The following is a 9,838-nucleotide window of genomic DNA, read 5'->3' as shown; positions in this document are numbered from 1 at the left end:
TCGATCAATTGGTGGATGCGACATCCGATCATCGACTGCTCAGCTTCATGGATGCCTTCGCCGGATATAATCAGATCCGAATGGCACCCGAGGACGAAGAGCATACGGCCTTTGTGACCGCCAAGGGCCTTTACTGTTACAGAGTGATACCCTTCGGTCTGAAGAACACTGGAGCCACCTACCAATGCCTTGTCAATAAGATCTTCAAAGCTCAAATCGGGTGCAACATGGAGGTGTACGTGGATGACATGCTGGTGAAGAGCGTGCAGGCTTCAGATCATGTCCAAGACTTGGAAGAAACCTTCCGCACTCTTCGACGACATCGGATGAAGCTAAATTCGACCAAATGCGCCTTCGAGGTAACTTCAAAAAAGTTTCTCGGGTTCCTCATTTTCCAACGTGAAATTAAGGCCAACCCCGAGAAGATAAAGGCGATCATCGACATGCGGCACCCGAATACTAAAAAGAAAGTGCGGCAGCTCAATGGAAGGATCATCGCACTCAGCCGATTCATTTCTCGGTCGGCTGAGAGATGCCTCCCATTCTTCAAAACCCTGAGGCAAACAAAGGACTTCTCTTGGCCGAATGCGTGCCGGCAAGCCTTCGAAGATTTGAAGAAATATCTGACTTCTCCACCCCTGCTTGTAAGGCCAGAGGTTGGAGAAATATTGTACCTTTACCTGGCTACCGCCCTAGAGGTGGTTAGTTCGGTACTCGTCCGGGAGAACGAGAGCCGAACTCACCAGCCCATATATTATACCAGCAAAGTGCTCCACGAAGCCGAAACTTAGTATTCAAGGATGGAGAAGATGATATTTGCCTTGGTCATATCCGTGCAACTACTTCATCCGTATTTTCAAGCACACGCCATCGTGGTCCTCACCGATCAACCCCTGAGAAAGATCCTGCATCGCCCCGACACATCAGGATGACTAGCGAAATGGACGGTGAAGCTGAGCGAGTTCAACATCCAGTACCGGCCGCGACCTGCTTTGAAAGCCCAGGTCCTGGCCGACTTCATTGTGGAATGCCCGACAACCGACCAAACGTCGGAAGACGGGAGCTCCAAAGAAGCTGTGACCTCCGAATATAATCCCGGGTCAATCTGGGTGTTACACAAGACGGAGCTCCGGGTGCAGACTCTGAATCGCATCTCGGGCGTCTTCGTACCCCACCTGGTAGGAAGCGAAGCCGCTCTCGAGAAGCTCCTCCCGGTACTCGTCCGAGCCGCAGAAGTCCTCCATCGCCCGGCTCAGTGCCTCTTTAGCCGACTCTGCCTCGGCTTTCGCTATGTCGGCATCGGCTTGGGCGGAGGACAGGTTCTCCTTGGCCTTAGCCAGATTCTCCAGGCTAACTCGAAGTTGCTCGCACTCGGCCTCGAGCTCTCTGATGCAGCCATCCCGCTCACGCCGCAGCCAGTGAACGGAACGGGTCTTGCGCTGGACCTGCTCGTAGGCCAACTGAAGCTCGGCCTCCGAGGTGACTAGACCGTTGGTGAGTCGGGAGATCTCCTCCTCAAGCCTGGCCTTGTGGTCGACCGACAGCTTCAGCTACTCAACCAGCGTCGCCTTCTCGGCTTCGACGGTTTCGGCCATATCCTTCCAGGCCGTCTGAACGTCGTCGAACCTCCGGTACCCGACCTCCAGTTCGGACATGTTGTAGATCAGCTGCAAGTGGAAGGGAAGAGAAAGAAAAAGAAGAACTCACCTGGATCATGGTCGGGTAGAAGGAAGAGAGCATCTCGATCACCGGCTGACTCTTCAAGAGCTCCCGATCGGTCGGGAGTATGGTTGCTTGACACAACCTCCTGGCCAAATTGTGGTTGGCCAGGGCTGACGACCCCTCGAGAACTCGAATGTCGGTCGAAGCGATGCGGCCCACCGACCTTGAGTCATCCGCTGGCGCCATCGGAGCCTTCCCCCGATCGGTCGTCCAGGCCCGGAGATCAGAGAGAGATGGGAAGCTCAAACTCGACTAAGTTCCTCCCGAGGGCGTGATGGGAGCCACCGCAGGTCGTTCGGGCTCACGTGCTTCGATCCGAACCTCCTCCACAGGTGGGGGCACCGACACTACTTCGGCTGCCCCCTCTGTCGCCCCTTCCTCGGACGATGCCTTGGGTGGCACCGCCGACGCCGACATGGCGATGATCGGTTCAGCGCCCGATGCCCGTTCGGTGCCAGGCTACGCGGCCGCCCTGGCAACGACAGTCGGGGATGATGTCTGGGGCCTCTTGGGGGGCCGTGAAGGTCTGACCCCTGGCGTCGATCTCTTCCTCGCCGCATGCTGTCGAATGTCGGCATCTGTCAGTCTCACTCTCGACGGTATGCCTGCAATTTCAACGAAAGATTAGCACAAGTCCGAAGACGGATTAAAAAACCAAAAGACGACCGACAGACCGAACAGTACCTAAGTGGGGAATCAAACTCAGACCGACGTCATACAGAGCTTGCTCGGTGACGAGCTCCCTCTGCTTCGGCACCGACACATCCTTCAGTCGGTGAAGTCCTCTCGATCTCCAGCCTCCACCCAACTGTTTTCATTTGGCTGAGTTCGAGGGTCGTCCCAGCGAGAAGAAAATCCCCAGGATAGCGAAGAAGAAGCAAAAAAAAATTGATTCTTCCACCCATGGATCGACGATGGAAGATCGATAATAAATGAAAGACCCTTCCGGAGATTGAAGAACCACCACCCTCGAGCTTTCGGATGGGGTCGGAGGACGAAGAACGCTCGAAAGAGAGAGATGCGGGGAAAGGTCGGCAAGAGCCGATACAACAGAGCAAAGCTGATTATTAACCGGACTGAGTTCGGTGCCAGTTGCACTGGACAAAGCCCGTAATAATCCAAGACATTCCGGACGAACTCCGAAATCGGGAAGCGAAGACCTGTCCGAAGGTCCTCGACATAAAAGGCCACCTGATCCGGAGGCGGGTTGTTAACCCGACCCTCAACTCCAGGGACGAAGAGTTCGAACTGCTTCGGAATACCATACTGCTCCCTAAGCCGTTCGACGTTCGACCCCGAAAGTGAAGAAGCCTCCACCTCCGAGGTCGATCGAGAATCATCGATCGGGTTTTTCGACTGACTTCCTTGAGGAGAGGTTCTAGCCATAATGCTAGCCCCAAAAAAAGAGAACAAAAAGAAAAATGCCAAAGGAGAAAGGATGCAAGAAGACAAGAATGAAAAAAAACTTCGAGAAGAGTTTTCAAAGAAAGAGGACGGAAACAGCTACCTGAAACTGGGAGATAACTCGACAGAGCCTTAGCGCCAGAAACAGGATAGCAAAAAGTGAAGTTTTGGATGTAAGTGGTCGCATATAGATAAGGCCCTTTGACGGTCGAGATGAAAGCGCACCGAATGAGGGTTTTTCGGATGTCGACACATGGCAGTGCTTGGGCCCTTCCTCGGTCCGACGGTTCGACGCATCTATCCCAAATCAAGCCACATCGCCTCCATCCGCGTGAACGGTTCCGACCCAATAGCCCCCTGACGCGTGGTGGAAAAATCGCATCTCGAAATTAATTAACCGATGACAGTTTGCGTCCCCAATGAGACGGCGGTTTGCGTTCCCAATGAGACGCCTGACATCAGATTATTCGTTGGTACGATCGCCAGAGTCGGAGCATGATGTGATGGAAAACCACTCCTTTCGCCCGAGGCCGTCGCCCACATGGAAACGTGGGCCAACACGACATTAGACTCAGGAGTGGAGGGGGGCAACTATTGGGATATACCGGTCGACCCCTATACGCTGACTTATCCTCGAAACGGTCCGACCGACGACCGACGCCCGACTCTACCCATCGGACGGACAGACGACTCCGACAATGACTGCCGACAGTATCCGACCGAAGGTATGCCAGCCAAACAGGCTGATACTGCTTCCAATTGACATACAGTCGGCGGCCGAACCCGTATCACCAACTCACTGTAGGGGGTGGTAGCCAACGTCCGACTTCCCCAAGGCACCAGATCAGCCGACGGTGTTTTCAAGTTATCATCTGACATCCCGGCAATCAAATACCGACATACAGTCGGCCAGCCCGTCCAAACGCCGTACAACTGCTATGGACTGTTGTCCTGTCAAGGACATACTGTACGACCGCCGCGGGACGTTGTCCTGCCAAGGACATGGGTTAATGACCTGACAACCCACGTCGATTTGATAGCCCCCAGCGATTTAACAACTCCCCAATTGTTTGCACCATTAATGACGGGACCAAACCATATTCTACTATAAAAATGAGGTAAGGCAACAGTTTTGAGAGGTGAGCAAGCTCTCTCAAGCTCTCCTGCTGAGCCCTCTGATTTTTTTTTCGCTGTTGCCTAGTCTCCTCTCTGACTTTACCATCGGAGGGTCTCCGTCAGAGGCATCTTCGGTCAGTGAGAACTTTTCTTGTAGGTGCACGTCTCGACGATCGGGCAATGAGGGAATTGGCCGCAACAGAATGTATAGAAACTGATTATCTTATCAGAGAAACAATTGCCGATCTCATCTTCTTTGCAAGAAAGATCCTAATGAGAGGCGGTGACGATGGTCCACAAAACCCATAAAACAAAAATTCAGCTCAAAAGAATCCTAGTGAAATGAATGCCAGTGATGAACAAAGAGAATGAAGAGTAACATTGAAGAGTCCGTCTGTGATAACCCGGCCTATTGGGCCTAAAGCTCACTAAGCTCATCCAGAAAAAAAAAATAGGAGAAGAAGACTCCCGATCGGAGTCTTCTCCTTCCTCGATTTCGATTGAAATCAGAGTTCTAGGGTCATTTAAGGACCCTAGGATGAGCCCTATAAGAACCCCCCTCCTCTCCTCTAAGAGAGGATATAGCAATCACCGACGATCGCCGATGTTCCTCTCCGATTTTTTCGATTGAAGCCGCAGCCCCTCGACTCGTGCTCGCCACGATTTCTTGCCGATGGGGGTCATCGGAGGCTGAGGTAAGTCCTTCTTCCTCTTCTTCTCTTCTCTCCCTTCTTTTCCATGCCTGTGGGCACGACTGTCGGTGATAGGAGTCGTCGGATTTTGTCGGAGAAGAAAGCTCTGTTCGGCCTCTCTCTTTTCCCTGATTTTTATGGCACCGACGGTCACCGCCGACTACCGACTTTGGCCTCTCGGAGCTCGGGAGGGTCGTTTCTTGCCGCTTCCATCACCAGGTGAGGTACGGTCGTGATCGATCGGTCAAAGGCAAGGGGACCTCTAGGTCCCCTGTTTCGGCCAAAGAAGGCCACGGGAAAAAGAAAAGAAAAAAAAATACTTATGGGAGAAAGTTTTTCTCATCTCTCTCTCTTAAGTCTAAACTATTTTTTTCTCTCTCTAAAATTGAACTTTCTCTCTCTACTTTCTTTCTCTAAGAAGCCCTATGGATCTCCTATTAGGCCATCTTCTCCACTCCTAGGGACCTATGATCTTAAATCAATTTAGAGCCGAAGGGGAGGATTTATTAGACTGATCATCAGGTCGGTCATCTTCTTATATTATGTAATTTTATTAAATATATGAAATAAAATTTAATGATGATTTAATATTTTAAATAGGACTGTCTGATTCATTTAAGGAAGATTAAAAGGTCTAGGACGATCGAGGTATGTAGATCTTACGCTTCTTATTTATTTTTAAATCTCCATGATTTTCATGCATAAGATCTCTTATTGATGAAGTCATATTTTTCGTAAAATAAAGATCAGCATACATGATATGAAAAAGCATGTTTTATTATGAGCATTGATTGCATGAATATATTTTATAAAAAAATTGCATGATTATGAAGCATGAGATTTTATTGTTTTTCATCTATGTATATGTATGTTTTAAGAAAAAGATACAAAGATTTCAAAGGCTCTCAGATAGCTATGAATGAATCTCTTCAGGAAGGTCGACATCCGGAGACTAACATCCATACAAAACATGACCCTGCCAGTGGGTATAAAGTTGGCATATGAATTAAGAACTCTGTCGATTAAGAAATATGACCCTGTCACGGATATAATAGTGACCTTAGTACGAACATCTGTGAGCAATTTTTTTTGAAATATGATATGAATACATGACAAAAATAATTTATGATTCATGATTGTGAAATATACATGATTTATGCATGCATGATGAGCTTATAACTTATTTTATTACATGTTCTATGAAATATTTATTTTCACAATAATTGTTATTTGCGAAATGATGCATTATCATAAGAAATTTTATACTTGATCTGGTAAGGAAGCGAAAGTCTACTTACTGAGCTAGTGAAGCTCATATTTTTTTTGTTTCCTTTTTCATGTACGGAGAAATAAGGCTAGGACTGGTAAAAAGAGAATCCAGGCTTGGGGATCGGCAAAGCAAGCTTAAAAATTTTATACTAAGAATTCAGTTTATGTTTATATTGTAGCTATTATAAATTTTGAGGCTTGGATTATTTTATCTTTGGATTTAGATGCTCTGAACCAGTTTTAGTTTAATTAAATATTTGAATTGAACTTTATTATTACTGTGATAACCCGATCCGATGGGCCAAAAGCCCACTAAGCCCATTAAAAAAAAAAAAAAAACAGGGAGGAAGACTCCCGATCGGAGTCTTCCTCTTCTCCGGTTTCGATCAGGAATTGGAGTCCTAAGGTCATTAAAAGACCCTAGGATGAGCTCTATAAGAACCCCCCTCCTCTCCTCTAAGAGTAGACCCATCAATCATCGACGATCGTCGGAGTTCCTCTCCGATTTTTTTGATTGAAGCCGCGGCCCTTCGACTCGTGCTCGCCGCGATTTCACACCGGTGGGGGTCATCGGAGGCTGTGGTAAGGCCTCCTTCCTCTTCCTCTCTTCTCTCCCTTCTTTCTCGTGCCTATGGGCACGATTGCCGGCGATAGGTGTCGCCGAATTTTGTCGGAAAAGAAAACTTCTGTTTGGCCAATTATTATTTTAGGTATTTTTTGTTAAGAATATGATTTTAAGATTGTTATTATTTATCATGTTAATGATGTTGATATTTAAGTCTTATGATCTATTGTCGTATTATTAGTTTATTAACAAAATTTATTTATTTATATATTTCTTTTTGTGAATTAAGTTGTCTGAACCGATCCACTTGGATCAGTTAAAATCCAAATAAATCAATTTTCCAAGTTGTAAAACACTAATTTGGTTGGCAAGCAGAATACAACGTGAATAGAGGATTGTGGGGACTTCCAATAAGATTTTAAGTAACACGGTCTTGAATTCCATCAGAAAGAGGCCATGCAAATAGCACCATACCATTTCGGTACGGTGTATTTGTAACGGCCCAGGTTTTGGGCCTGTAAATTTTTGACGGCCCAACAAAAAAAAAAAAATTACAGAAGGAGGGAGACTCCTAATCGGAGTCTTCTTCCTTCCCATTTCCGACGAAATCGGACTCAAAGAGTCCGGCTAGGGTAGAAAACCTTCACTATAAAGACCTCCCTTCCTCCCTTAGGATCTTTCAACAAAAATTTCAAAAAAAATTGAGGGATTTATGGGATTTTCTCAAAGGAAGCACCGTGAGCGGTTGATCGGAAGAGAAAAGCCGTCGGAGCTGTTTTTGACTGTCGGAACAAGGTACGTTCTTTCTCCCTTCTTTTCGAATTGATCCTCCGGCCATCGATGTGCTTGGAAGTCGGCGAGATGCCGGTTCGGGCTCAAATAGGGACACCTCTGTTTGCATTGTTCTCTCCTTCCGTCGCCGGCAGCAAGGAGGGGTGGGACTGCCACCGGGACGGTAGCCTCGCCGTCGTTGGAGTTGCCGGGGAGGGTGGCCGGAGATGGCCCTCCTGATCGGATGAGGGGGAGGCGCTCGGAAAGGGGCTCGGGTCTCCTGTTTTTGATCGTGGAGAAGAGGAGAAGAAATCTCTTCTCTCTTCTCTAAATAAAAAAAAATTACTTATATATATATATAATAAATAAGTAAAAATAAATAAATAAAAAAAAAGGGGACATAGATAAGAGTTTCGATAAACCTCAATATATAATTTTTTTAGAAAATTAATTTGGTTAAATTGATTTGTTTGATAGGAGAACAGTCCAACGGTCAGGGGACAATGAGTAGGATTTTGATTTTCAGACTATAAGGCTGTGAATTTGATTTATCATTGATCGAGGTAAGAATCATTATACATGATCATCATCACATGTATATACTATTTTACTGTTAGTTTTGCATCGTTGGATTTGAGATCGATGAATTTATCATATGTAAAACACTGTTATTTAATTATGTAATTGCGAGCATGAATATGTTTTTATCAATACATATAATGGCATGATTATATAGTTATGACATGTTTGTTCTTGAGTACACTGCAAAATTTGAATTGATTAATATTATACATCCATGAATAAAATAAAAAGAAAAAAAAATATAGTTTGGACTGACCTTGTCATGTGGAATAGCCAGCCAGGAGCTTATGCCTGGGACAGCCCCCACAGGCTTATGTGTGGAAGAATTTGATCCGAGAAAGATCATGAATGATTTGATCCGAGAAAGATCATGACCACTTTGATCCGAGAAAGATCATAAATAGTTCGATCCGAGGAAGATCACAGAAATTGATCCGAATAAAAGATCGTCGCATGATCCTGGTTAGTCCAAAGCCAAAAAGAGATAAAAGATTGTCAATTGAAGATGTGAAAAGATGAAACATATAACATGTAATTCAATAATGAGTGAAGATTTTACTTGATGATATGTGATGATTCATATTATTAAATACATATTTATGATAATATTTCAGTTATTATATACATATGAGTCTTCACAAATTGTATTAGTTTTAGAAAAATAAATTTTGTTTACTAGTTTGATGTACATGTGCAGTGATTCTTACTGAGCTAGAGAAGCTCATATTTCTTTCTTATTTTTTTTCAGACTCACAGGATGCTTAGTTTAATGGTTTGGGCGAGAGCAAATAAGAACTGAAGCCTTTAGTAGTTCAATTAGTTTAAATTTTCTGTTACCAATGAACATTTGAATAATTGTATTGAACAAGTTTACATTTGATTTGAAGTTGTGACTCGGTTAATTGATTTGGTATTTACTTGGTTATTAAAATTAGAAGTGTTAAATTATTTAGGCCTTACCTGATCCTCAGGGTGCTGCTCTAGGGTTTGTGTAGCCGTGTCACGTACCCAACTCAGGTGCTGGGTTTGGGGCGTGACAGAGTGGTATCAGAGCCAGGTTTAGGAATCCTAAGGTTCATTTTAGAGAGAGAGTATATGGGTAGACTTTTAGATGAAAATTGACTAATATGAAATATTTTTCTTAAATTCCTGACTAAAGTGAAACTGTGTAGGTTGACATGGCACGAGGGACTGAGCGTGGGCGAAATCGGAGACCTACTCGTTTTGCGGACAGCTCTAATACTTGGGAGCCAGCTATACAACAAGAAAATGCTCCACCCTTATCGGATGATGATGCACCACAACAAGAACATCCTACTGAGCCTGCAGAGGTCACTCCCGGGGAAGAAACTTCAAGAGAACCTGAAATTCAACTTGGGGAACAAGTTACTGTAGCTCAATTAATGCAAGTACTGGTTCAACAACAAGTGGCTGCGAGGGAAGATATGAGGAGGATATTGGAGGTGCAACAGGGACAACAACAGTAAATCATACAACAAATATTTCAGGAGCGACAATCCCAGCAGCAATAAGGAGCTGAAAATCAGTATGAACGTCAAATCAATTTATTAGATTTCAAAAAGTATGCACCACCGACATTCTCAGGGACCTCAGATCCTATGGAAGCTGAAAGCTGGCTAAAAGCAATAGAGAAGGTTTTTCATGCTTTAAGATGTCATGCTGAAGATAAGGTCACTTTTGTCACTTTTATGTTATA

This window comes from Elaeis guineensis, chromosome 15 (assembly GCF_000442705.2).
Source record: "Elaeis guineensis isolate ETL-2024a chromosome 15, EG11, whole genome shotgun sequence".
NCBI lineage: Eukaryota > Viridiplantae > Streptophyta > Magnoliopsida > Arecales > Arecaceae > Elaeis > Elaeis guineensis.
This window is presented reverse-complemented; position numbering follows the sequence as displayed.